Source organism: Heterocephalus glaber, unplaced genomic scaffold (genome assembly GCF_053883595.1).
Source record: "Heterocephalus glaber isolate CG9 unplaced genomic scaffold, H.glaber_assembly_v1.0 deba00001461, whole genome shotgun sequence".
In the NCBI taxonomy this organism is placed as follows: domain Eukaryota; kingdom Metazoa; phylum Chordata; class Mammalia; order Rodentia; family Bathyergidae; genus Heterocephalus; species Heterocephalus glaber.
The window spans coordinates 34,720,292-34,744,991 of record NW_028258308.1 but is presented as its reverse complement, the minus strand read 5'-3'; the positions used below and the strand labels follow the sequence as shown (position 1 = coordinate 34,744,991).

General features: G+C 36.7%; 1 long non-coding RNA gene across 1 annotated transcript in view; it reads left to right on the top strand.

The window, feature by feature from the left end:
• LOC110344083 (uncharacterized) overlaps positions 1-22,687 on the top strand; it is a 65,604-nt gene extending 42,917 nt beyond the window's left edge. Inside the window, exons 2-3 of the long non-coding RNA XR_002386370.2 lie at positions 12,862-12,898; positions 15,500-22,687. This is a non-coding gene — a long non-coding RNA (uncharacterized LOC110344083). The remainder of the gene's footprint in view (positions 1-12,861; positions 12,899-15,499) is intronic.
• The last annotated feature ends 2,013 nt before the right edge of the window (positions 22,688-24,700 follow it).

Below are 24,700 nucleotides of genomic sequence, written 5' to 3'. Positions count from 1 at the left end.
GGTGTGTTGTTATTACTTCAGCATTAGAAGGCATTTCAAGCCATGGCTTGTTCCAGATCCATAGATGTTGTGTTGTTCAGCATGAATTGGAGAAGTACCTGAAAAGGGTCATCCATCCTCACAAGCTACTCCCTGGGGAAGAAGCCAGGAAAGCCCAGACACCTTGTCCTCAAAATGTGGCATGTGGTCAGGCACAGTAGGATTCTACTTGGCTTTGAGAAGAATTATCAGGGAGAGGTCAGCCCCAGGATCTTATGCTTTGGCTTGTTGTCCACATTCTTTTTCTTTTTCTTTTTTTCTTTTTAATTCTTTTATTGGTACATTGTAGGTATACAACACAATTACATTTCTCATTGGGAATTGTACCTTTACATAATGCATCTTGGTTCTTATTTTTTCCACATTCCTAGCCCTCCCTTCATGCCCTCCACCCTTCCCTATTTAAAAAGACTTTATTACCATTTTTCCCATTTCTCATCATTTTTCCTTTCCCTTCTTTCCTTTCCCCTGCCCCTCCCACTACCCCTACCCCTTTGGACCTTTTCTCCCTATTTTGCATTATCGATTATTCACTCTAATCAATGGTACATTTTAGGTATACAATATAATGATATTCATCATTGGAAATTTGCACCTTTACATAGTCTCTCTTGGTTCTTAGTTTTCACCCTTGCCCAGCCCTCCCTTCAACCCCTCCATTCCTCCCTATTTACAAAGATTTTGTTCCTATTTTTCCATTTTCTCATATTAATCCCATTCCCTTCTATCCTTTCCCCTAGCCCTCCCACTTCCTTCCTCTTTGCCCCTTATGTTCCTATTTCATGTTACCTATTATACATTTTAGTCCTTATTTACACTTTCAGTTTCTCACACCAGAGAAACTATTCGGTATTTACACATGTGTGTCCTATTTATTTCACTTAAGAGTATTGCCTCAATGTGCATCCACTTAGCTATAAATGTCTCTAATTTCTCATTTTTTATGGCTGAGTAGTACTCCATTTTATAAAAAACCCACATTTTCTTTATCCAGTCTCCAGTTGATGGGCATTTGGGCTGTATCCAAGTTTCAGCTATTACAAACTGCGCTGCTATGAACATGGGCTCACAAAAATCACTGTGGTATGATTCTTTTAATTCTTTGGGGAAGATCCCCAGCAGGGGAATAGTGGGGTCAAAGGGAATTCCAGTCCTAGTTCTTTGAGGTATCTCCACACTGATTTCCACAGTGCTTGCACCAGTCTACACTCCCACCAGCAATGGAGCAGGGTCCCTCTTTCCCCACAGCCCTGCCAGCATTTCTTATTGGTTGATTTCATGATAGCAGCCATTCTTTCTGGAGTGAAGTAGAATCTCAGCGTTGTTTTCATTTGCATCTCTCGAATGATCAGTGATGTTGGACATTTTTTCATGTATTTATTTGCTATTTCTACTTCTTTGTCTCAGAAATGTCTGTTCATTTCAGATGCCCAGTTTTGGATTGGGTCTTTAAATTTGGGAGGTCTGATCTTTTTAAGTTCTTTATAGATTTGAGATAGTAGACCTTTGTCTGAGGAAGAGCAGGTGAAGATTTTTTCCCCCATTGTGGGTTGTCTCTTCACACTGCTGGTGGTTTCTCTTGCTGTGCAGAAGCCTTTTAATAAGAAGAGATCCCACTTGTTGATTGTTTGTGCTAGTTCATGGGCAACTGAGGTTTGGTTCATAAAATCTTTTCCTACACGATGTCTTCAAGGGTTCCACCTAACCTCTGTTCCAGCTGGTTCAGAGTTTCTATTTTAATATTTAGATCTTTAATCCATTTTGATTTTAGTTGAGTGCATGGTGAGAGATATAGGTCTAGTTTTAATCTTTAGCAAGTTGAAGCCCAATTTTTCCAGCACCATTTATTAAAGAGGCTATCTTTCCTCCAGGGAGGGTGTTTGGCTACTTTGTCGAAGATGAGATAGCTGAGTGTGTCTGGTGTTGTTTCTACATCTTCTAATCTGTTCCACTGGTCCTCAGGTCGGTTTCTTTGCCAGTACCACACTGTTTTTATCACAGTAGCTTTGTAGTATAGTTGCAGGTTGGGGATTGTGATACCCCCTGCCATGTCTCTGTTACCTGGAATTGCTTTTGCTATTCTGGGTCTCTTCTTGTTCCAAATGAATTTTTGGATTGTTTTCTTAAGGTGTGTGAAGTATGCTGCTGGGATCTCAATTGGAATTGCATTAAATCTATATAGCAGTTTTGGAAGTATGGCCATTTTCACTATATTAATCCTTCCTACCAAGGAGCAGGGGATGTCTGTCCATTTTCTGATATCATCTTCCATCTCTCTTTTCAGAGTGCCATAGTTTTCAGAGAAGAGGTCTTTGATTTCTTTCATTAGGATGATTCCTAGGTATTTCAGTTTTTTGGATGCTACTGTGAAAGGAATTATTTGCCCTATTTCTCTCTCAGTGAGTCTGTCATTCATGTAGAGGAAAGCTATTGATTTTTGTGTGTTGACCTTGTAACCAGCTACTTGACTGAATTTGGTTATTAAGTCTAGAAGACTTTTGGTGGAGTTCTTGGGGTCTTCTATATAGAGTATCATGTCATCTGCAAATAGTGACAATTTGACTTCTTCATTTCCTATCTTTATTCCTTTTATTTCTTTCTCTTGTCTAATTGCCATGGCTAATGTTTCCAGAACTATATTGAACAAGAGTGGTGATAGTGGACATCCTTGTCTTGTTCCTGATTTTCATGTGAAGGATTTCATTTTTTGACCATTTAGTATGATATTGGCTGTTGGTTTTTCCTAGATGGCTTCTATCAGTTTGAGGTAGAGACCATCTATTTCAATCTTTTGTAGGGTTTTTATCATAAATGCATGTTGGATTTTGTCAAATGCTTTTTGTGCATCTATGGAGATAATCATATGGTTTTTGTCCTTGGCTCTATTGATATAGTGTATTCCATTGATTGATTTTCATATATTGAACCATTCCTGCATCCCTGGGATGAATCCCACTTGATCAGGGTGTATGATCTTCTTGATGATCTTCTGCATTCTGTTTACCAGTATCTTATTAAGGATTTTTGCATCTATGTTCATTAGTGAGATTGGCCTATAGTTTCCTTTTTGATTTGGGTCTTTCTCTGTTTTGGGGATCAAGGTGATGCTTGATTCCAGGAATGAATTTGGGAGTATTGCTTCCCTTTCAATTTCATTGAAGACTTTAAACAGTAGTGGCAGCAGTTCCTCTCTAAATGTCTTGTAGAATTCAGCAGTGAAGCCATCAGATCCTGGGCTTTTCTTAGTTGGTAAGTTTTTAATTGCATTTTCAATTTCATTGGTTGATATTGGGTTGTTAAGAATTTTTAGGTCTTCTGTGTTCAACTTTGGTAATTCATATGTATCTAGGAATCTGTCCATTTCTTCTGTGTTGTCCATCTTATTGGCATATAGTTTCTGGAAGTAGGTATTGATGATCCTCTGGATTTCTGCTGGGTCTATTGTAATTTCACCCTTTTCATTCCTAATTGCATGGATTTGGGCCTTTTCCTTCCTTTTTCTGACAAGATTGGCTAAAGGTTTGTCCATTTTGTTGATTCTTTCAAAGAACCAATTCTTGGCTTCATTGATTTTTTGTATGGTTCTCTTAGTCTCCATTTCATTGATTTCTCCTCTGGTCTTTATAATTTCCTCCTTTGTATGAGCTTTGGGGTTGTCCTGCTCTTCTTTTTCTAGAAGCTTGAGGTTCAGCATCAGGTTGTTTGATTGGGCTCATTCTGTTTTCCTAATATGCGTATTCACTGCTATGAATTTCCCTCGTAAGACTGCTTTCATTGTGTCCCATAGATTCCAATATGTTGTATTGTCATTGTCATTTAATTGAAGGAACTGATTTCTTCTTTCATTTCCTCTGTGACCCATTGGTTATTCAGAAGTGTGTTGTTCAATTTCCACGTGTTTATGAAAGTTTTTGAGTTTCTTTTGCTATGGATCTCCAATTTCATTGCACTATGATCTGATAATATACAGGGGATAACTTCAGTCCCTTTGCACTTACTTAAACATGTTCTATGTGTGAGTATGTGGTCTATTTTTGAGAATGACCCATGTGCAGCTGAGAAGAATGTGCATTCTGATTTTGTGGGGTAAAAGACTCTGTAAACATCTGTTAAGTTCATTTGTTCAAGAGTTTGATTGAGTTCTAGTATTTCATTACTTTTTTTTAGTTTAGTTGATCTATTTGTGACAGTGGGGTGTTGAGGTTCCCCACTACAATTGTATTAGTGCATATATGACTTTTCATGTCCATTAATATTTGTTTTATATAGTTGGGTGCACTAGTGTTTGGTGCATAGATATTTATGACTGTCATCTCTTCCTCTTGGATTCTTCCCTTTACAAGGATGTAGTGTCCTTCTTTGTCTCTCTTAATCAGTGTTGGTTTGAAATCTGCTTGATCTGCAAAGAGGATAGCTACTCCTGCTTTTTTCCGGGTTCCTGTCACATGGAGTATTGTTTTCCACCCTTTAACTTTCAGTCTATGAGTTTTCTTTTGAATTAAGTGTGTTTCTTGTATGCAGCATATTGTTGGATTTTGCTTCTTGACCCATTCTGCCAGTCTATTTCTTTTGATTGGTGAACTGAGACCATTAACATTGATGGTTATAACTGAAACGTATTAACTTGTTATTGCCATGACCTTTTCTTTTTGTTGGGTTCTCCCCCTTTACATGTAATTTCTTGTCATGCCAGATGGGTTCATTCTGCTTTGCTTCCTGGGGTTGTGATCCTCAATGTCTGTTCCTAGGCTATTGTGTAAAATTCTTTGGAGTGCTGGGTTGGTATTCATGAAGTTCCTAATGTGCTCTTTGTCATGAAAGTATCTTATTTCTCCATCCATTTTGAAAGATAGTTTTGCAGGGTACATTAATCTGGGTTGGAGGCTGTTTTCTTTTAGGGCTTGGAATATGTCACTCCAAGCTCTTCTTACCTTGATGGTTTGTGTTGAGAAGTCTGCTGTGATTCTGATGGGCTTTCCTTTGTATGTGGTTTGTTTCTTTTTTCTGACTGCTTGGAGAACTTTGTTCTTCTGTTGAGTTTCTGGAATCTTAACAGTTATATGCCTATGTGTAGATTATTTTTTGTTCAAGGCTATTTGGAGTCCTGTATGCCTCATTTATCTGTATGTCAAGTACTTTTCCCCTGTTTTGGAAGTTTTCTGCCATTATTTCTGTGAAGAGATTTTTTATGTCATCTCCATTCTCTCCTGTTTCTTCATTGAGCCCAATCAGTCTTATTTTATTCTTCTTTGCATCATCTAGCAGCTACTGGATTGATTTCTCATGTTCCCTTATAATTTTGAAGCAATTTTTCTTGTCCTGGTCACTAATTGCAATCTTATCTTCTATATCTGAAATTCTGTCCTCACATTGGCTCATTCTGCTGTGTAGACTTTCAATGGAGTTTTTTATGTCCTGGAAATCTATTTGCATCTGTTTTATGGATTTCATTTGTTTCCTATATTGGGATTCCATCATGTTCCTTAACTCCTCTCTAGATTTATTAATCATGTTTTGCACTAGGGGCACAATTTCTCCTGTTATCTGAGAAATTATTTCTGATTTCATTTTTTCTACATCCCCTTTTGTTGCCAGTTCAGTGGATCCAGGTAGTTGATTATCAGAGTGTTCCATCTCATTTCCCTTTGGGTTTGCTATAGGTGATCTGGAAGTCTGGTTTTGAGACTTATTTACATGTTTTCTCATTTTGACTGGGGCGGGGGGCTGTTAGCATCTGCACAGATTACCTCCTCTGAGCTGGAAGAGGTGGGACAGGGGCCAGGAGCAGCAGTAGGGATGGTGACCCAAAAGCCCTTTCCTGTGGGCTGGGAGCACGGGGAGGGATGGTGGCCTGGAAGCCCCTTCCTCTGGACCAGGAGCCGTGTGATGGTGGCTCAGAAGCCCCTTCCTCTGGGCCAGGAGCAGTGGGAGGGATGGTGGCCCGGAAGCCCCTTCCTCTGGGCCAGGAGCAGCGGTACAGAAGGTGGCCCAAAATCCCTTTCCTCTGGGCTGGGAGCAGCGGGAGGGATGGTGACTGGGAAGCCCCTTCCTCTGGACTAGGACCAGTGGGACGGTGGCTCAGAAGCCCCTACCTCTGGGCCAGGAGCAGCAGGACTCAGTACCTTGGTCTGGTGGTCTGGTGTCCTCTGTGTCTTTGTAGTGTGGAACCAGGTGGCTGCCTTTCTGCAGTATCATGATTCGGTGTCTTCCTCGTGACTCAGGACGTTGGTAGGGCATGCACAGACCTTCCTGTCTGCAGCAGGCTGATTCAGCGTGTTCCATGTGACCCACATTCCTTTTCTTATGTGAACAGTTACTTAGTCCATGTTGTGCTGCCTGGATTTCAGGAAGGAATGGGGTGGGCAATCCTGGAGCCAATGATGACAAAACACTGCATCACAGGCTGAGCTCACAGCCTGTCAAGATCAGTGCAGCACTGGAGTATGACCAAGGCACACATTGCTGTGGGTTGCCTACTGCTGAGGTGGACTAATGGCCCAAGACAACTGGGCCACAAGCAGTACTTGCCAATACAATGGGGCTTTGCAGTCTCCTTGTGGCATTGGGACTATTCCAGAGTCCCCACCATCAGGCAGTATCTTTTAGGTAAAGACCATTAGAATATATCTAGGCTTCACTAGCCTGATGCTGAGTGCCAAAGCTAAATTTCCCACAAGAAATTTAATACTTATGTAGTGCAAACATGTAGTAATAAAAAGTAAAAATGCAAAAAGTGGTATAGTTGCTATCTTATTCTACCCCTATTGAATTAATCCCTGCTCTGTCTTCCCAAAGTTGGGGTAGTATTGACCAAAGAGTTTCCATAGCCTCAAGTACCTGAACAGTCTAAGGGGTGCACTCAGGCATATGCTGAAGCTAGCAGAGTTGTAGGCCAAAAAATGAGTCTCTCACTGGGTGAGATGCAGCCTTTTTACCTGATGGTGGGGGGCAGGTCTAGTCTCTGTGTCTGTAAGTTCTGCCCTGGGAATAGGGGCTGAGGACTTCAGTTTTTGCTGGTGTTCGAACTCGCTCACCAGGTTTGGCACTGAGCTCCAAGGCAAAGTCTTGTCTGTGGTAGCTTTCCTTCTGTCCCCGATGGGTGCAGTCTCACTCCCCCTGCTGTCTGAGTTTGGGGAAAGTGTGGTGGAGGCAATCCCTTTGGTTGCTTGGCTAAACTAGTTCCAGAGGCTCAATCCATGCATACTGGCATAAAGGCAGAGTCTGTGGTGCTTTGTTTGGCACTGTGTTTCACAGTAGCTAGCCTGGTGTTGAGTTTCAAGTCTAAGGCCTACATTTAATTCCTTTTCTGTCCCCAAGGAGAGACATCTCTTTCCATGGTGCATTGCTTGTATTTGGAGGAGAGAGGATACAATTAGTTCTTTCCTTTCTGCTTTAATACTCTTTTTTCCCCCTTACACTAAAACCAGGCAGTGTATTCGCTTAACCCTTGTGAAGTTTGACAGCTAAAGAGCTGTTTAAATTGTATCCGTGGAGAGAAGACTTCAGGAGGCTCTTCCTTAGCCACCATCTTCCTCTGTCCTCACAATCAGTGCTTATTGAACCTATTATATTTCAAAATATGTGCTTATTTAGAGAAGCAGTATTCATGTTCTGCTCTTTCTTACATTATCACAGAAGAGAAATTAATTGAAAAATTAATGTCATAAGCACATTAATTAGTATATTATTCTAAAGTGAGACACATGTTCTGACTCATGAGGAAAACAATTTAGAGTAACAGAGAAATATCACCAATAAAGGGATGTAAAGGAATGATATTTGAACTAAATTGTAAATATTTTTGTCTCTTTTCTGTTACATTTGGATGTAATTTCATTTTAGAATTGTATATAGTGAGTAACATTTTGCATTAGCAAATCCAAAATATGTTTAAAAACATAGCCATATCAAATGCTAAAAAAGCACTTGATAAAATTTAATTTCTATTTTCTTTTCAGTCAGGGTCTCACTATGTAATTCAGGGTGGCCTTGAACTTGCTGTGATCCTCCTCCTCAGCCTCCAGAGTTCTGGGATTACAGGCGTGCACTACCATGTATGACAAGACCTGTACATTTCTTTCTTTTTAAAAATTTTATGAAAAAATAAAATTTCATAATCAAAAAATAAGAGTAACAGTAGTTATTACACTGTGAATCATTACCTTCAAAGTAGGTACTCAAGAGTACAAGATATAAACCCAAAAAGGTTCTTACAAAAAACCCCAAAATAACACAAATCTTTCTTTTTAATGAACTAAGATAAACTAATAGAATAAATTAAACCAATTTTTATGTGTATATAAGTGTTTTTAAAACAATGACATTTGTGTTTTGGGGAAATATTTGAACTTCTACTTCATTTTTACTATTTATCTCTCTTCTATTCTGCTCTTTGTGTGTGTGTGTGTGTGTGTGTGTGTGTGTGTACAGTTTTTCTCATAAAAACCATGTGACATTTGTGCTTGTATGTCTGACTTATTTCACTTAACATTATGCTCCCAAGTTGCATCCATTTGCCTATGAATGCCTCAAGTTTATCTTGCTTTGTGGCAGCATAGTATTCCATTGTGTATAAATATCACATTTTCTTTGTCTATTCATCTGTTGATGGACATATACACTGTTTCCAAGATCCAACTACCATGAATTGTGCTGTTATAAACATAGCTATTCAGGTGTCTCTGTAATAGATTTTAACTCCTTTGAGAATATATGTAGAAGAGACATATGTTTCAAATGGAATTTCTATTTTTAGTCTTTTGAAAAATCTATACTAATTTCTATAGTGGTTGTACTAGTTTACATTCACACTAACAATGTAATAGTTATTTTCCCCTGCATCCTTGCCAATGTTTGTTATTACAGGCATTCTTTAAGGACTGGGTTCTGGTCCTGCGACTAGGTCTTAAATGAATTAGTTGCTAAATGAGGAATTGTATGCAACATGTACATTACAATATTCAGAATAAATAAATGGACAAAGGAAACTAACTTCATGACGTTGTTTTTATTTGTATAATTCTTACATGCAGTACTGTAATGCATAATAGAATATAACATTACAGTACTGTGCAGAACAATCAGCAAAAATTATAGTACTTTATAAGGTATACTGTACAAAAAATTGAGGCTCTATAAACAAGATGTATAGAACTATACAACAAGAACAATAAAACGTGTTGTAAGTCGGAGGGGTGGGTCTTAAGTCTGAATAGCATATCAATAGTAATTCTCAACAGTTGATAAATAGGTAGGTAATTAAATGATGAATATCTGTATTAGATTTCTTGAGGGCAGCCATTCTTGGGTAAGGTAAAATTCAGTGTAAATTATAATTTGCATTCCCTGATGGCCACCAATGATGAACATTTTCTTCATGTATTTACCATTTGTGTTTCTAAGAAATGTCTGTTCATTTTGGTTGACCACTTTTTGATATTTTAATTTGAAGTCCTAATTATTTTGAGATCTTTATATATTCTTGATGTTAATCCTCTGTCCAAGAAATAGCTGGCAAAATTCTTTACCTTTCTGTAGATTGTCTCTTCACTGTTGGTTGTTACCTTTCCTGTGCAGAAACTTTGTAATTTTCTATGATCCCATTCTTCGATTTCTTGTGCCATTGGGGTTCTATTCAGAAAGTCTTTACCTATACTTGTGTCTTTAAGAGTTGTACCTATTTTATTTTTCAGTAGATTGTTTTAACATTTAGATCTTTGATCCATTTTTATTTTAGTTTAGAACATGGTGAGATATACTGGACTAGACTCATGCTTTGCATGTGTGTATCCAATTATTCTAGTGAAACAGGGCACCAAGTAATCTAAATAAGAGAAATAAGCTAAATGATATAAGAAAAAATATTATAGGAGTACAAAGGACCTAGAAAAGTTAAAAAACAAAAACAAAAACAGTTGGAAGACGTTTAGTACCTAATTTTCAGACTTCTTCTAAAGCTACAGTAATCAAGGCAGTGTTGGTGTAAGGAAAGACATATAGATCATTGGAATAAAACAGGGAATCTAGAAATAGAACCACACATATATGGTCCACTGAGTTTTGAAAGATTATTTAACATTAACATTTTATAGAATATAAACTCAATTCAAGAGCCGAGGAAGAGATAGTGTTTTCAGCAAACAGCACTAGAACACCTGGTATCCATATATAAAAAATTAACCTCAACCCTTTATTTCCATACATGAAAATAACTTGAAGGAATCTATGAACCTAAATATGAAACCCTTTTCTAGGTCCTTTGTACTCCTACATAACTTTTAAATTTCAATATCCAATTCTTCATTTATAGCAAGTATACACAGACCTGAATTTTTATATATACTTTGTGTTTTCTAATCCTGCTAAATTCAAATACAAGTTCTAGGGGCTCCTAGAGATTTCTTAGTATTTTCTCTGTAGATGATCATTTCATCTACATATAAAGATTTTGCTTCTACCTTGCCAGCCCTATCCTAATTGTGTCATTTTATTGCCAGACTATTTTGGTGGGGCCTAGGTTTCAAAGTTTAATGGACAGATAAAGAGTAAGCATATCTGCCCTTGTTCCCCACCTTAAGGAGAAAGCATTGTATCTTCTCCATTCATATAAGGCATTCTCGCTGGAAGTATGGAGTACATGTCTTTCATCTGTTGAGAAGGTTCTGTTCTACTTCTAGTCTCCGATAGCTTTTACCATGAACAGCTGTAGAATTTAGTCCAAAGCTTTTTCTCCAACTAGTGACAGGATCATATGGCTTTTTCCTTTCCTCTGTTAAAATGATGACTTTTGGGGGGTGAATCTTCCAATGCTGAACCAACACTACCATCCCTATAACAAAACCGCTTTCTACATACTACCAGATCTGACTTCTAATAGTTTGTTTTGTTAAACAAATTTCTGTCTATGTTCATACTTTTTTCTTCTATTATCTTTACCCAGTTTTAGGATTAGCACAATGTTGAGTCCTAAAATGAGGGGAGAAGTGTTCCTTCTTTTTTCTGCTTTGTTTGATATAATTGATCAGTTAAAATGTATATGAGCCTGCTGTTGTCATATAGGTAGGTTTTCAAGCTAGGAATATACTTTCTTTAATAGGTGCTATTCAAATTTTATATTTCCTCCAGAGTTAGTTTCCTTAATTTGTCTTCCAAGGTACTTCTTAGAAGAAGTTGTCAAATTTATTTCAAAACAGATTTTTGAAATATGCTTTCTATATCCTTTTAAATTCTGTAAAATCTGTGGTAATGTCTCCTAGATCTTGATATTATAATTTCAAAAATGTATAATTGATATTGTGTAACAGGAAGTAAAGGTCTAAAGGAACAGGGGAAGTGGGAGGGGTAGGGGAAAGGAAAAAAGGGAAAAGAAAAAACATGAGCAAAGGAAAAAAATGGAAACAAAGTCTTTGCAAATAAGAAAGGGTGGAGGGGTGAAGGGAGGGCAAGGGAAGGGGAAAAAATAAGAAACAAGAGACTCATGTAATGGTACAAGATACCAATGATGAATGTAACTGTATTTTATACCTAAAATGTACCAATAAGCTCAATGGGAAAAAATATTATACCTCCCAACCTGCTAGATAACCAACATGCTAAGTTTGTGTTCATTCTTGAAGAATGAATTGTAGGAATAATGAATGTTAAGAGTTGGAAGAATTTACCAAGAGAAAGACAGAAGAGGGACTGGAAAGTGAGTTGCTCACCCACCTTGCTTCTCAGAGGTGTTTTATTGAGCAAAGCCATGAGGTGAGGCAAGTACAAGGTAGGACAAAACTACAGTCAACTAATAAGATCACAAGTATTGTCGCTTAGGTAATATTGATCCAATGGGAAATCATGAGGTGGGACAAAACTATGATCAACTAACAAGATTATCACAAGCATAGTCACTTAGATAATATTGATTAGAGATCAAATGGGGAAGCTAGTCACTGAGCAGCAAGTGTATATGGAAGGAACAAGGACTTCCTTGGAAGAAATAGACTAGGGAGATTTTTGTCCCCACCCAAGGTGATTGATACCTATTTAGAGTATCAATCACTGCTGTTCATCACTAGGGGAAGTATGTGAGTGTAGTAGTGCTTCCTTTTTGAATCCTCACCTTTTAGTAAATGCGTCTCAATTGTTTTCTTTGATGAGGGTCCAGCCCTGCCTAATTTCCTTAAAATATTTTTTAACTAACTTAGCTATCTATAATACTAGCACCATTTATTAAAGAAGCTGTGTTTCCTCCAGTGTATGTTTTTTGCTCCTTTGTCAAATATCAAATAGCTGTACATGTCTGGAGTTATTTCTGCTTCTATTGTTTCACTGATCCACATTCCTGTTTTTCTGCCAGTACCATACTGTTTTAATCACTGTAGCTTTATAAAATAACTTCAAGTCTGGGATTGTGATGCAGTCTGCTTTGCTTTGGTTACCCAGGGCTGCTTTTTTGGGGTTTTTTGTCATTTAGTTTATTGGTACATTTTAGGTATACAATACATTTACATTTATCATTGGGATCTTGTACCTTTACATGATGTATCTTGGTTCTTACCTTTTCCCATTCCCCTGCCCTCCACCCCCTCCACCCTTCCCTATTTACAAAGACTCTTTCCATGTTTTTCTTTTTCTCATATTTTTTCTTTTCCCTTCTGCTTTTTTTTTTTTTTTTTGGTACCAGGGATCGAACTCGGGTCCATGCACTTGCAGAGCAGGCAGCAAAACCACTGAGCTAAATCCCCGGCCCTTTCCCTTCTGCTTTTGCTATTGAGTCTCTTATGTTTCCATATAAATTTTAGGATTTTCTCTCTCTCTCTTTTTTTTTTTTTTTTTTTGCAGAACTGAGGATCCAACCTCAGGACCTTGGGCTTGCCAGGTAGGCACAGGCACAGTGCCACTGAGCTACACCCCCAGCTCAGAATTGTTTTCTCTGTCACTATAAAAATGGCCCATGGGATGGTGTTTTGAAGATTATCCAGTAGATGGCATTACGAGTCTATCAGAATCATTTTAACTAAGCATTTATTCACCAGTTAATATTAACTAAGGAAAAATATTAGTAGATGGAAGTTAGTGCTATTCTCACTATCTTTGAGAAAGCTGCCTTTTCCCATGTGTCTAAATAGAAACTAAAAGTAGCAACAGGAGCTGTGTAGGGAGAATGTTCTTCAGTCCTCCCTTGAAAGCAGTCATGTCTATAAGAAAAATAATTAAGCTATAGGAAATGAACAGGATATACTCTCAGAAAAATAAATGTCAGTAAGATATTTCACTAAAATAATGAAACAGTTATGTACTCAATTGAGTTACATAATCCCTTTATGAGATAAGTGGATTCAAAAGAATCCAGACACATATATCCATGACAGAATTAAATATGGCTTTGAAAGGAAGCTGAGTAGGATGACAATACTGAAATTATTTTAATTGAGAGAGTATTTCTTATTCTGTCATTTGGGGACTACTGTTGACAATGAAATACTTGGATGGATTTTAGATATTAATAATAATAATATATGGATTAGTAACTCTTGGAAGAATTAACTGAACATAGGGCCAGAACTATTTTATTTTATTCTTATTTTCTCTTCTCTTCCTCTGTCTGTCTCTGTCTCTCTCTCTTTTGCTTTCTTGAACTGTGGATTGATCCCAGTGCTTTTGCACTGTGATTTGTCCCCAACTCTTATTCTTATGTTTATTTCAAAAGAGGGACTCATTCAATTGCCAAGGCTGGGCTCAAATTTGCAGTCCTCCTACTTCAGCCTCCCAGACTGCTGGGATTGCAGGCATATACCACCACACCTGGCTTGTGCCAGGACTGTTTTGATGAGGTCACTGAGAAGAGAATTTTGCACACTTCAACACAGTTTTTTAAAAAAATCTGCTTTCTAAAAACCTTCTTTATCCCTCCTAAGGTTCCCACCTTCTTCCTATAGTACTCATTCTTTTGGTCCCTCAGTTATAATGATTTGACTTATGACGGCTCAACTTAAGTTTTTTTTGACTTTATGATTTTGCCAAAGCAATACTCAGTAGAAACTATACTTTGAATTTTGATCATTTCTCAAGCTAGTCATATGCTCATTAATACTCTCTTTTAAGCTGAGGATGAACAGTTGATCCTCTACATTATACCGTGGTGCTAAACTGTGATGTACATGACACTATAGGTGTATTAAAAGTACTTTTTGAGATATTTTCAACTTAGAGTGGGTTTCATTGTGATGTAACTCCACATAAGTCAAAGAGCATCTGCATATTAAGGAATGAGATAGTTTTTTAAATCTCTTAAGAAAGAACAACTTCAAGTCAGTAGCTCACTGTTCACAGCAAAATAGAGTATGTTCTCGGGTATACTTTGCATATCCTTTTATCAAAAGCTCACAATGATTAATTGCCTAATAGCTTTCAAAAGAATCTCCTAACAACCATGGAATAGTAGCTCTTTCATCAATAATTATTTAATGACTTTTATCAATGAATAGATCTGATGAGCAAGAGACCACCTTCCTATGTCTGGGAGTCTGAGGAAAGAAGGAAAAAGTCCCAAAGGCATAACATATAATAGTCTCATTATCTAAACGTAAAAAGTCATAGATGTCAGGAAACCTAAGAGAATTAACACAGCTATCCTGCGTTAAAACTTGAACTTCAAGCTTTACCTCACAGTTTGGGGAATTTGATGTTCTCTGTTAATTAGTAAATGGACAACATTTTAAGACATGCCATTCCTCTGAAGTCAAAGTTCAAAGAGGACATTCACAGTCAGGTTGCCCAATTTTCAAGTGTTGAGTCTTGCTGGCTAAAGGGCAGGAGGGCACACAGGTGGAAGACGTGGATTCGTATCTCATGCAGGTCATGTGAATAGCATTCACTCCATTCTAGAACTGGAGAGCTCCTTAGGTCCCTGTGTCAGAATTTCTAACCAATGGGAATGAGAAAAATTCTAACTGGCCCTGTTAATTCAGAGGGAGAAAAATGTTTGGAATGTTATTTGTGTAACTGTGACTTCAACTCAGTACAACATTCCCAGGCAGGTAAGACAGACTCTACTATCCCGCAGGTAGAAGTCTCAGTGGTGTATTTTAACATTTTGTAGACAGAAATACTTGTCCTGGAATAATACTGTCATCCTATACCAAGTGAGATTATAATGTAATGTGATTCATTTTAAAAGATCAATGAGCATAACAAAGTATACGATCAAATAATGTTGACTCCTTTCAGGAGTGATATATCTTGTCTTTTGAGAGTAAATTTGAGTTTTGGAAATAGTCAAACAGTGGGAAGCTTCAAGGTATGCAGAGAGTTACTTTAAAAAGCTAATTGGAAAGGTTGAACACTGTAGCTTTCATATTTTAACTATAAATAGAAACATTTTACTTGTCACACTTTCCCTGTCTGTGCTAAGGACACTTGCGCTGGAGAGTTTTTGTTTGTGATATGGTAATGTGCACTTTTCTCTTAAATGGCAAAGAATGGAGCAACTGAGAGTCAACTTGACAGGCCCCAAAGGATTCATGAACCATAACTGGATGTACTGCTCAAGGATCTGCACATCTAAAGGACTGTGATTTTGATGCTTTCCATTATAAGGAATTACAAAAATCATCTGAATTTATCATATCGGTTCTGGAATTTTCTAACTACTGTATAGTCTAATGCTCTAGGAATATGTTTTGGGATTATTTTTTATTAAAGTAAAATTTGTTAGTCTTTATCATTGTTTCATTTGGCATGTAGGAAACATGAGACAAGAAGGCTAAGAGGAAATCTGTTAGGTTAAGATCTTCTATGGAAAATTGATTTAACCTAGTCTCTGTCTTCTTGAGTGACAGTCACATGATTTATGCTATTACTTCATAATGAAAGATTTAGAAAAGGTAAAAAGGAAAAGTGTCTAGACAAAACTTTTGAGTTCTCTGCTCTGATGATCTTTGAGTTGGAGTATAATGTAAGGCAGCCTGTCCAGAAAACTTTGAATTCTGTGATGCATTTTTTTTTTAACTTGTGTTACATTTTATTGCTTGCATATTTCATGGTGAAATGAACAGACTCAGAAGACTCATGGTCTGTGTCAAACACTAACTTGCTGCATGGATTAGTTATGTTGGTTAAACTTGCTGAACCCTTATTTCCTCATCTGAAAATTGGAGATGATAATACTTATTTTACAGAACTGCTGAAGACTGAATGAGATAGTTAAACTTTTCTGCTCAATTAACTGGTCAGAATAATCTTATATTTGCTACTGTAATCTGTTTTTTATCATCTCAATGCTGTTATTAATAAATGCATTAAGACAACAAGTACCAATGTTAACACTTTTTGATCTAATAATAGCAAAAGAAAAAGCACAAAAAATGGCCCTGTCCTTTCTTATTTTTAGAATACTCTTTTTTAGAATACTCATTTATATTATCCCCACTGGAATTCACTTTCATTAAAAGTTTTTTTCTTAAATCTACTCAAAATGAATACCTACATATGTGAAAACCCCAAGATTACATGTATAACTGCATGACAGTTTCCCCTCTGGCATAGTATGAGTAAAATATATAACATGGGTAGTTAAATATTCTTCTTCCCTACATTAGGGATAATAATATATATGACGATTAATTTCTTATGCATTATCCCTAGTGTAAAAAAAATCACAGGAATAGTATACTGTTTGTCAAGAATACATACACATGGTAGTCACACTTAGACATAGATACCAGTTCAAAGATATTTTTCAACCATCATCAATATTCTCTGTATGACCCCTTAGCAACTATTTGTAGTTGAAAATATAAAACTCCCCTTTAAGGCAATTCTGCATGAAATTGTATTAAAAATACTTTTGTTAAATGAAATTGCATGTGTTGAATCCCCCTGACACATTGCCTTTAACCCCAAAGTACTACTCTGAAAAAGTAAACATAATTTTTATACATTATAAAAAAACTTAAGCTGTTCTGCAACTTTCCTTTGCTAAAAGTTAAGATACATTACACCACTCCAGCAAGAGATTAATAAATAAGGATTAAATATTCTATTTTACAAAAACATAACAGAATGGTCAATGTAAAAGAGAAAGGCTTATTTGAAAATTTCTTTATCAAATTATGTTCCTTAAGAAGGAATATGAGATGGTATAAATGTGATGCGTTCTTTAAGCAGGAATGATGACATCTTCACTGGAAGTCATTGGGATGTTTGTTTTAAAACTTCAAGCAAAGCTCATTGTTTACTGAGGATTGGAATTTGTCAATCTTGATTATACAAAGGATACCTGAGGAAACATAAAGGAAAACAGTGATACTTGAAAAGTACAGCAACTTTGAGATACATATCACTCAAATGAGCTATATGTAATAGCTATATATAATATATTGCACATATACACGTACCTGACATGTATTATATTCCAAAGGGTATTTGGATAACTTTCTCTTTTTTTGTACCAGGGATTGAACTCAGGACCTTGTGCTTGCAAGGGCAGACACAGTGCCACTGAGCTAAATCCCTGGCCCTTGGATAGCTTTGTCTTCAAGCAAGTGTTTCTACATATTTGGATGAGATTTTCAGGACATTAAGTCTTGTTCAAAATACTATTCTACCATAAGAAACTTAAGCAACTCAAGTATGATTACCATTCTCACGACAGGAAATGGGACGATTTAGTTTATAAACATTTCTCTCTTTACCAAGTCAAACAATATTAGTCTTGCATGTCACCCTCAAACAAGAAGTCTTTAGGAAAAGGAGTGAAGATACAGTGAACGTGGTGTATTCATATTTTGTTGAGTGCAAACCTAGTAAGTACAAAGAAGTGATGAAAGAGTTTAGAGAGGTTTGTTATTTATAGCAAGTAGGGAGACCATAGGAGTTAGGTAGAAAGCAATTATTTCTCTGAACAAAGAATGTGTGGGGTTTTCATTGGGGAACCTCTGCATATTCATATAGGAAAGCACACACAGGGGTGGGCACATTTCTGAGCATTCTCAGTTTAAAGTCATGGAGTACATATTCAGAAAGGACCCACTAATGCTTCTGGATAGAGAATTTAGTATTATAACAAGCAAAGTTTACTCTGGTCACCTAAAAGAATGATTAAGACTGGGCCAGGGATTTAGCTCAGTGGTACTGCTGCCTGCCTTCCAAGTACAAGGTCCGGAGTTCAGTTCCCGTTACAAAAAAAAAAAAAAAAAAGAATGATTAAGAGTGACTCAGCGACCTTACTCCTTGTAAATTTCTCCAAATAATTCTAGATGAAACAAATTCTAGATGAACAACTTTGAAGGTGCATTGATAGTCTTTTAAAGGGGCAACAGCTTTCACCTCTAAGTGTAGGAGTTTGCCCTAAATGTGCCTGCCTCACTTAGAATCCAACAATAAGACAATTGGAAAGAGTATATTGAATGTGGGAATAATTTGTTCCACCTTTGCCCTTGAGCAGCTTTGTGTCTTTGAGAAACTCATGACCTGTTCAGACTTCAGTTTCCTCAAATGTAGAATGTGGAGTTGAATCAGGGTCTCAAATGCAGCGGATTTCCAACCGATCTGTACATTAGAATCACCAGAGGCACTGCAGGAGATTAGTTCCTCGAAATAAGGAATGTGTTAATCCCCATAGCCTATCATAACACATAGCACTGAATTAAGGTTGTCACATTCGGCGGATATTAACATAGGACATTGCTGTGGTTTAAATCTAAAAGGTCACCTGAAAGTCTCATGCAGTCAGAGTTGGTGCTTCGGAAGGTTACTGGATCGTGGGTATGCTGTATTCATCACTGGATTAATCCATCAATGAGTTCCTAGCTGCTATTCCTACTTCCTATGCTGCTAGGACTTGACACAGAAGAGCTGTGTCACTGGGAGGGAGTATTTTCATCCCTGGCTCCTTCCTTGTCTCTGCTTCCCGGATCCATGCACAGAACAACTTTCCTCCAAGATACCCTTCAGCTATGACTCTGCCTTGAGCCAGCCACCCAGGCATGGCTGAACCCTCAGAAACCATGAACCAAAATAACCCTCTCCTCCAGTTGCAGGTGTTGTGTATTTGGTCCAGCTGACAGGAAAGTGAATAATACAGATGTCCAGGTAAATTTAGAATTTAGATAATGAATAAATTTTAGAATTAATACATATTTATCTGACAGTCCTACACATAATAGGATGTTAAAGTTTGGGGGATGAATAAATATCATCAAGAGTCTACTGAAAGGAATTTTAAGGAAGAGGCCAAATAGTTGAAGGTTATGTGTTTCAAACATTTCTTGGTCACACCAGATGGAAGCCTGTTATTTATTCTTTTTTTCAAGCTTTAGCAGATGTGATTGAAGTCTCTTTTCACCCTATGACTAGAACTATTATGGGATACTTTAGGGTACAAGTAGAGTAGACATCAATTAAAATAGCTTGAGCCATAAAAGAAATGTATGGACTTAACCAGAGGTTTAGAACTAAGATGAAGTCTCCAAGAACCAAGGTATCCATCCTCTTCATCTTTAAAGGGGAACAATCTCAGTGTGTTGCTTTTCATCTTGAGGTTTGTTCTCTTGTGGTTCCAAGATGGCTAGTTCCTCTCCACATGTCATAGCTTGTATAAATATATTCAGAGAAAAGGAAGCAGTTTTATATATTTTTTTGTATGTCTGTTTCAGTGAGGAAATCTTTTTTCTAAGAATTTGTAATCTAGAAGACTTCTTAGAAAGAAGTAGCTGGAATTATGGCAAGTGTCCATGCCTAAGCCCAAAAGAGGCTAGAATACAAGTTTCAGTGTTTTAGGTGTAATGGATTGAGGGAAATCAACACACAGATGCTTGGCTGGTGGGCCAGTCTGAGGGAGTGGGAAGTAGTTCAGTTTTTAGGATGCAGTTCCTTCGAAAGGCTTTATGCACTGAACAAAAATGGTATCTATGTCAGTCCCAACATAGGCCTTTAATCATGCTATCTTTTAGCTAGAATTCTTAGAGCTTTAAAAACCCAAAATTTCATCCCTTTCTGCCCATGGTGGGGGAGGGGAGATTTGGAGCCTCCTTTTCCTTTGTCTCATTATTTCAGTTTTTCATGCCAAGAATATGGCATTAAGTGCACACTCAAATCTAGGAAGAAATTTCAGAATCGTCATTTCATGGTATTAGGGGGAATCTCAGTCAGGATCCATCCCCATGTACTTTCTTGAGTACATTATTAAAAGGAAGGTAATACAGATAATTTCTGTTTAATACCAATGACTGATCAAGATTCTTGAAATGTTCTGCTGCTTACTTGTTTTAACCTCCAACTGCTTTGAGTTGAACCATTTGTTACACTGCAGGGATACTTAATTAGCCTCACGACCTACAGAAGAGCTTTGGCCTCAATTTTCACATAATGTTACATGCTTTTGTTCATCACGTAAGGGGGCTGTGTAGTTGGGATAAATTCTCTCACAGTGCTCCTAAAGTAAAAATATTCAAGCTTATTTTTCCAAAGTTTATATAAAATTCCACATGGTATACCAAATACATTTAGAATGCCACATATGGAGAAAAGAGAAAATTAGTATTTAATGAATAGCTTTGGTAAGCCAGACACAGTGCTAAATGTCTGACATCTTGGATTTATTTAATCTCAAAAACAACTTTTTGAGTTATTTCATAAGTTATTGATTCATTCAAGGTCATATAATCTAATGAATATCAGAGGGAGAATAAGAATTATTGCCAAAGGTAGTTCTTTCTTAGGCTGCATCTTTGGCTGTCTATTAAAACAGAATTTCTCAGGGCTGAATTTCAGAGCAGACTTTACACCCAAAACAGAACTCATCATTATTAGTGAGCTGTCCAATCAGAGATATTTTCTTGAGAGTGACGTATATTTTCTATTGCCCCCTGGCAAAGATAGGCACATTCTTTGGAATTCACTCCATTGTACATTCCAAAGATAGCAAATCAATCATTAATTATTCTCAGGAAGAGTGGTGCAAGTTCTCTTCCTTCTTTGGGTGATATGATAGAACACTGAAAAATATAATCCTGGATACTTAGTAGTAAGCATATCTGATCCAACATCTCAAATGGTGCAGATAGTCAAATTCTATACTGCTTTATCATTTCCTGAGAATGAAGGGAATTTTGTACTGAGGGAACACTTATCTTTTGCACCTTCTTATCCTAACCAAGTAAACTTGATTTGAAAAGCAGAATGGCATAGTTTTTGAGTCTTCATCTGTATTTGAGTTCCTCAAAAATCCTCTGCGGTATAAATAAGTTGGTAATGGCCATTTAAGAAAAAAGATTTGAGAACATCCTGAAGAAAATTAAACAATGGTGTCCAGTTACCTCTGGCGAAAAGATGAAATAAAAAATTTAAAGGTGAAAAAATAGTCTAATGTAAAACACTGCCCAAAGATCATTTTTAAATACTGGGTTTTCATTTTTCTTTTTCCCAGAACTTGGAAGTAGCAAGTGGTTAATTTGTTGCTTTATGGTAGAAAAGTCATTCAGTAACAATCATCTTCTAAACAATAATATGTTCAGCAATATTTGGTTGAATACCATCTATATTTCAAACATTAATATAGGAATAAAATAGAAATGTAAATTAAGCCATAAAATACAAAGTATCACTGTAAAGGAGATAGGAACCAAAATCTGAGACAAAAGATGGGAACAAATACTGAAGCATTCATTCTTTAGAGTGATTCGTAAATGCTAGGTCATCTTACCAGTTTTCTCCAATTGTTATGTAAGCCACCACTAATGGAAAATTTTGCTCACCCAAAAAATAAAGCCTAATTTTATTTGCATATTAACAATGTACAAAAATGTGAGAAATGTTTCTGAATGCAGCCAATAATTACAAGGAATAATAAAAATGTGTAATTTTGGTCCTTTAAAGTATTTAAGTAAAAAAAATTCAGGCTATAAGCATGAAGTTTGACTCTGCTCCTCCAAAGAGATGGCTTCATACTAGAGTATTTTTAATAATTTAGTTCACTCAGAACTCTAATATTTTACTTAGAGAAATGTCTTATACAATCTATCTTGAGCCAAAGGAAAAGTGCTACTGATGATTCCCCAGCTTGAAGAACCACTCTTTGCCTCTCCAAGTGTTTCTGTCTTAATCTTTCTCTTGTCTATGACTGATTTGTTCTGGACTCAGAGCAGGGAAGGGCATGCAAAATTCTTACTTCAAAACCCCCGCATTGCCTAGAATTGTAGTCTAGGCAACCCAAGCACAAAGTTCTGCATGTACTTATCATAGCGTCAAACTCGCTCAACAATAGAAATCTTTCAAGGGTTCTTACTAATTTTCTTTTGAAGAAAAGAGAAATTTTCCTTGATCTAGAAGAGAGATTCTTGAAAGTGTATGAAAAGGGTATGCACCTGTTTTTGAGAAAGATTTTTAAATTAGGCTCATACCCTAGTGCACTGTGGGTCACATTGGCTTACACAAGTAAACATAGGAGTTCCTTAATGGCTTGTGAAACCAGAAAGAAGCTGACTCAAGAAATGTTAAACATATGGATTAAAATGGAACACTACATTGCTCCAGTATTCAAAAATCTGATATAAAGATTTTCAGTTTTCATTCCAGTGATTTTCTCCTGAACACAGAGATTCAAAGTATGTAAATCTCACCTCTGAATTTTTAAAATAAACTTTTAGCCAAAACAGCTGGTAAACAGGTTTCTTTGACATCCTTATAGAATCCTTAAATCTGTTAAAAAAAAATTGTAAGGGAGCCTATATGAAAGAAATTTGAAAGAGTATTTTTGCCCTAAGTACCTCACTTACTTTGTTATATCACATGAATGCATTTAATTTTCTGAAATTCAAAAATCTGAAATTGTCCTTTCAGATTCCCTTTGATCTTTCACTTCTCCTCTAGTCTAAGCTTTAATCACTAATTTCTTCAATGGGCTAATAATCATTCTCTGTGCTCCTGTAATGTTAGAACAAATCTACAATATTCATGAAATAAAAACCACAGAGCTTGAGTTGCCATTAAAATAGAGTGGCTTATCATAAAAAATTAATTTATTCCTTCTCTATGGTTTAAAGTAAGTTTAAAGTAGGACACTTAATACTTTTTAAAGATTCTAGAAAACAGCCATTGCATTTTTACTCAGTCTTCCTGAACATTCTTTGAGTTTAAAATCTTACTTTTTTTTCTCCATTTAAAAAAAAAACATAGTATATTCTACTAAGTGTAGGCACCAAATCTTCTGGATTAAGATTTTGATTTGTGCTACTTTCTTTTCCTTTCTAAAATATTTCTCTAGGGCCGGGGATTAGGTCAGTGGTTCTGCTACCTGCCTTGCAAGTGCAAGGTCCCGAGTTCAATCCAGATAGATAGATAGATAGATAGATAGCCTTCATACATTTCCATAATATACTGTCCATACAATGCAAAAGCTCACCATGTTATTGTGCACACAGTACATATGAAACTTTTGAATTTCATAAATCTGTACAGGCAGCTATGATTTCTACTGCTTCTAGAAACCTGATCAGTACCATGTACAGACCTTCCATTTATACTTTCTGACTATGGGGCAACTGGCAGGTATTAAATATGTTATAATCACAATCAGTGAAACCTCAGGATTCCAGTGCTTTAGCTGACCTTTTTATGAAATTAAGGTTTACAAGACCCCACTTCCACTGAGGTGACTGTTGCCTGAGTCAGAAAATACTGTTGAAATTTAAGTGTTAGAACTCAGACCCTACACAAATATCAGTCATCGGGTTGTCAAAATAACAGCATTGGGTATGTAAAGAGGTTGACAGGAAGTTTTCTGGATCCCAATAAAACCTTTTTGGGGTCAGGAGAAAACTATTGAGATTGACTTTAGGATAACAGCAAATCATAGGATTGGGATAATTGAAGCTTTAAAGATTCTGTACCAGAACGAAGTGCTAGCTGAATTGAAGGAAATATCTTTTTAAATCTGACTCTATATGCAGCAGGTTCCTTGGAGGTGAGGGAACAGTGTTGATCAGCATATCTGTAAATTGTCGCCTTCTTCCTCAATAGTCTACCTAAAGTAGTGTAACTTCTGCCTAATCACAGTTACTTTGACAATTACAGAATTCCTAGTTCTTACTCTCTGAGCATTTGGTCATCATATGTAAGTATCGCTTGCCTCCCAATACAGCTCTTCTATAGGAAAGGGCTGCTTTGGGGGAAAGGATACTCATATACAATACACTGTTGTTGTAGGAAAGCCTGGAAATGTTGCATTAATTGGAAGATTTCTGCCTGCCTGTGTGTGTGTGTACGCACGCCTGTGCACGTGTGGGTGTGGAATGTCAGTTGCAGTGGAATGTGGTGGTACGCATGAGAGGAAGAAAAGGGGAAAATAGATGGAATGGGATGCATTACATGAGCCAGGTGAGGAAATTTGTGTTATTTAGAAAGAAAAGTTGAGTACAACTTTGAGATTAGTTTGTAGATACAGAACATTACACTACTCTTGTTTGATTTATTTTAAATCAACTTTATCAAAGTATTCTTCATGTACAATTTGCTGCATTTCATTACAGTGTACAAATATATAATCTATGAAACCACCACCACAAACAAGATTTCTATTACCCTCCACGACTTCTTTTCTCCCTAACTACTGTCCATTGCTTTTTCCATCTTTGGCTCCAACACTGAGTTCTTTTTGAAATAGCTTCTTTTTTTTTTTTTT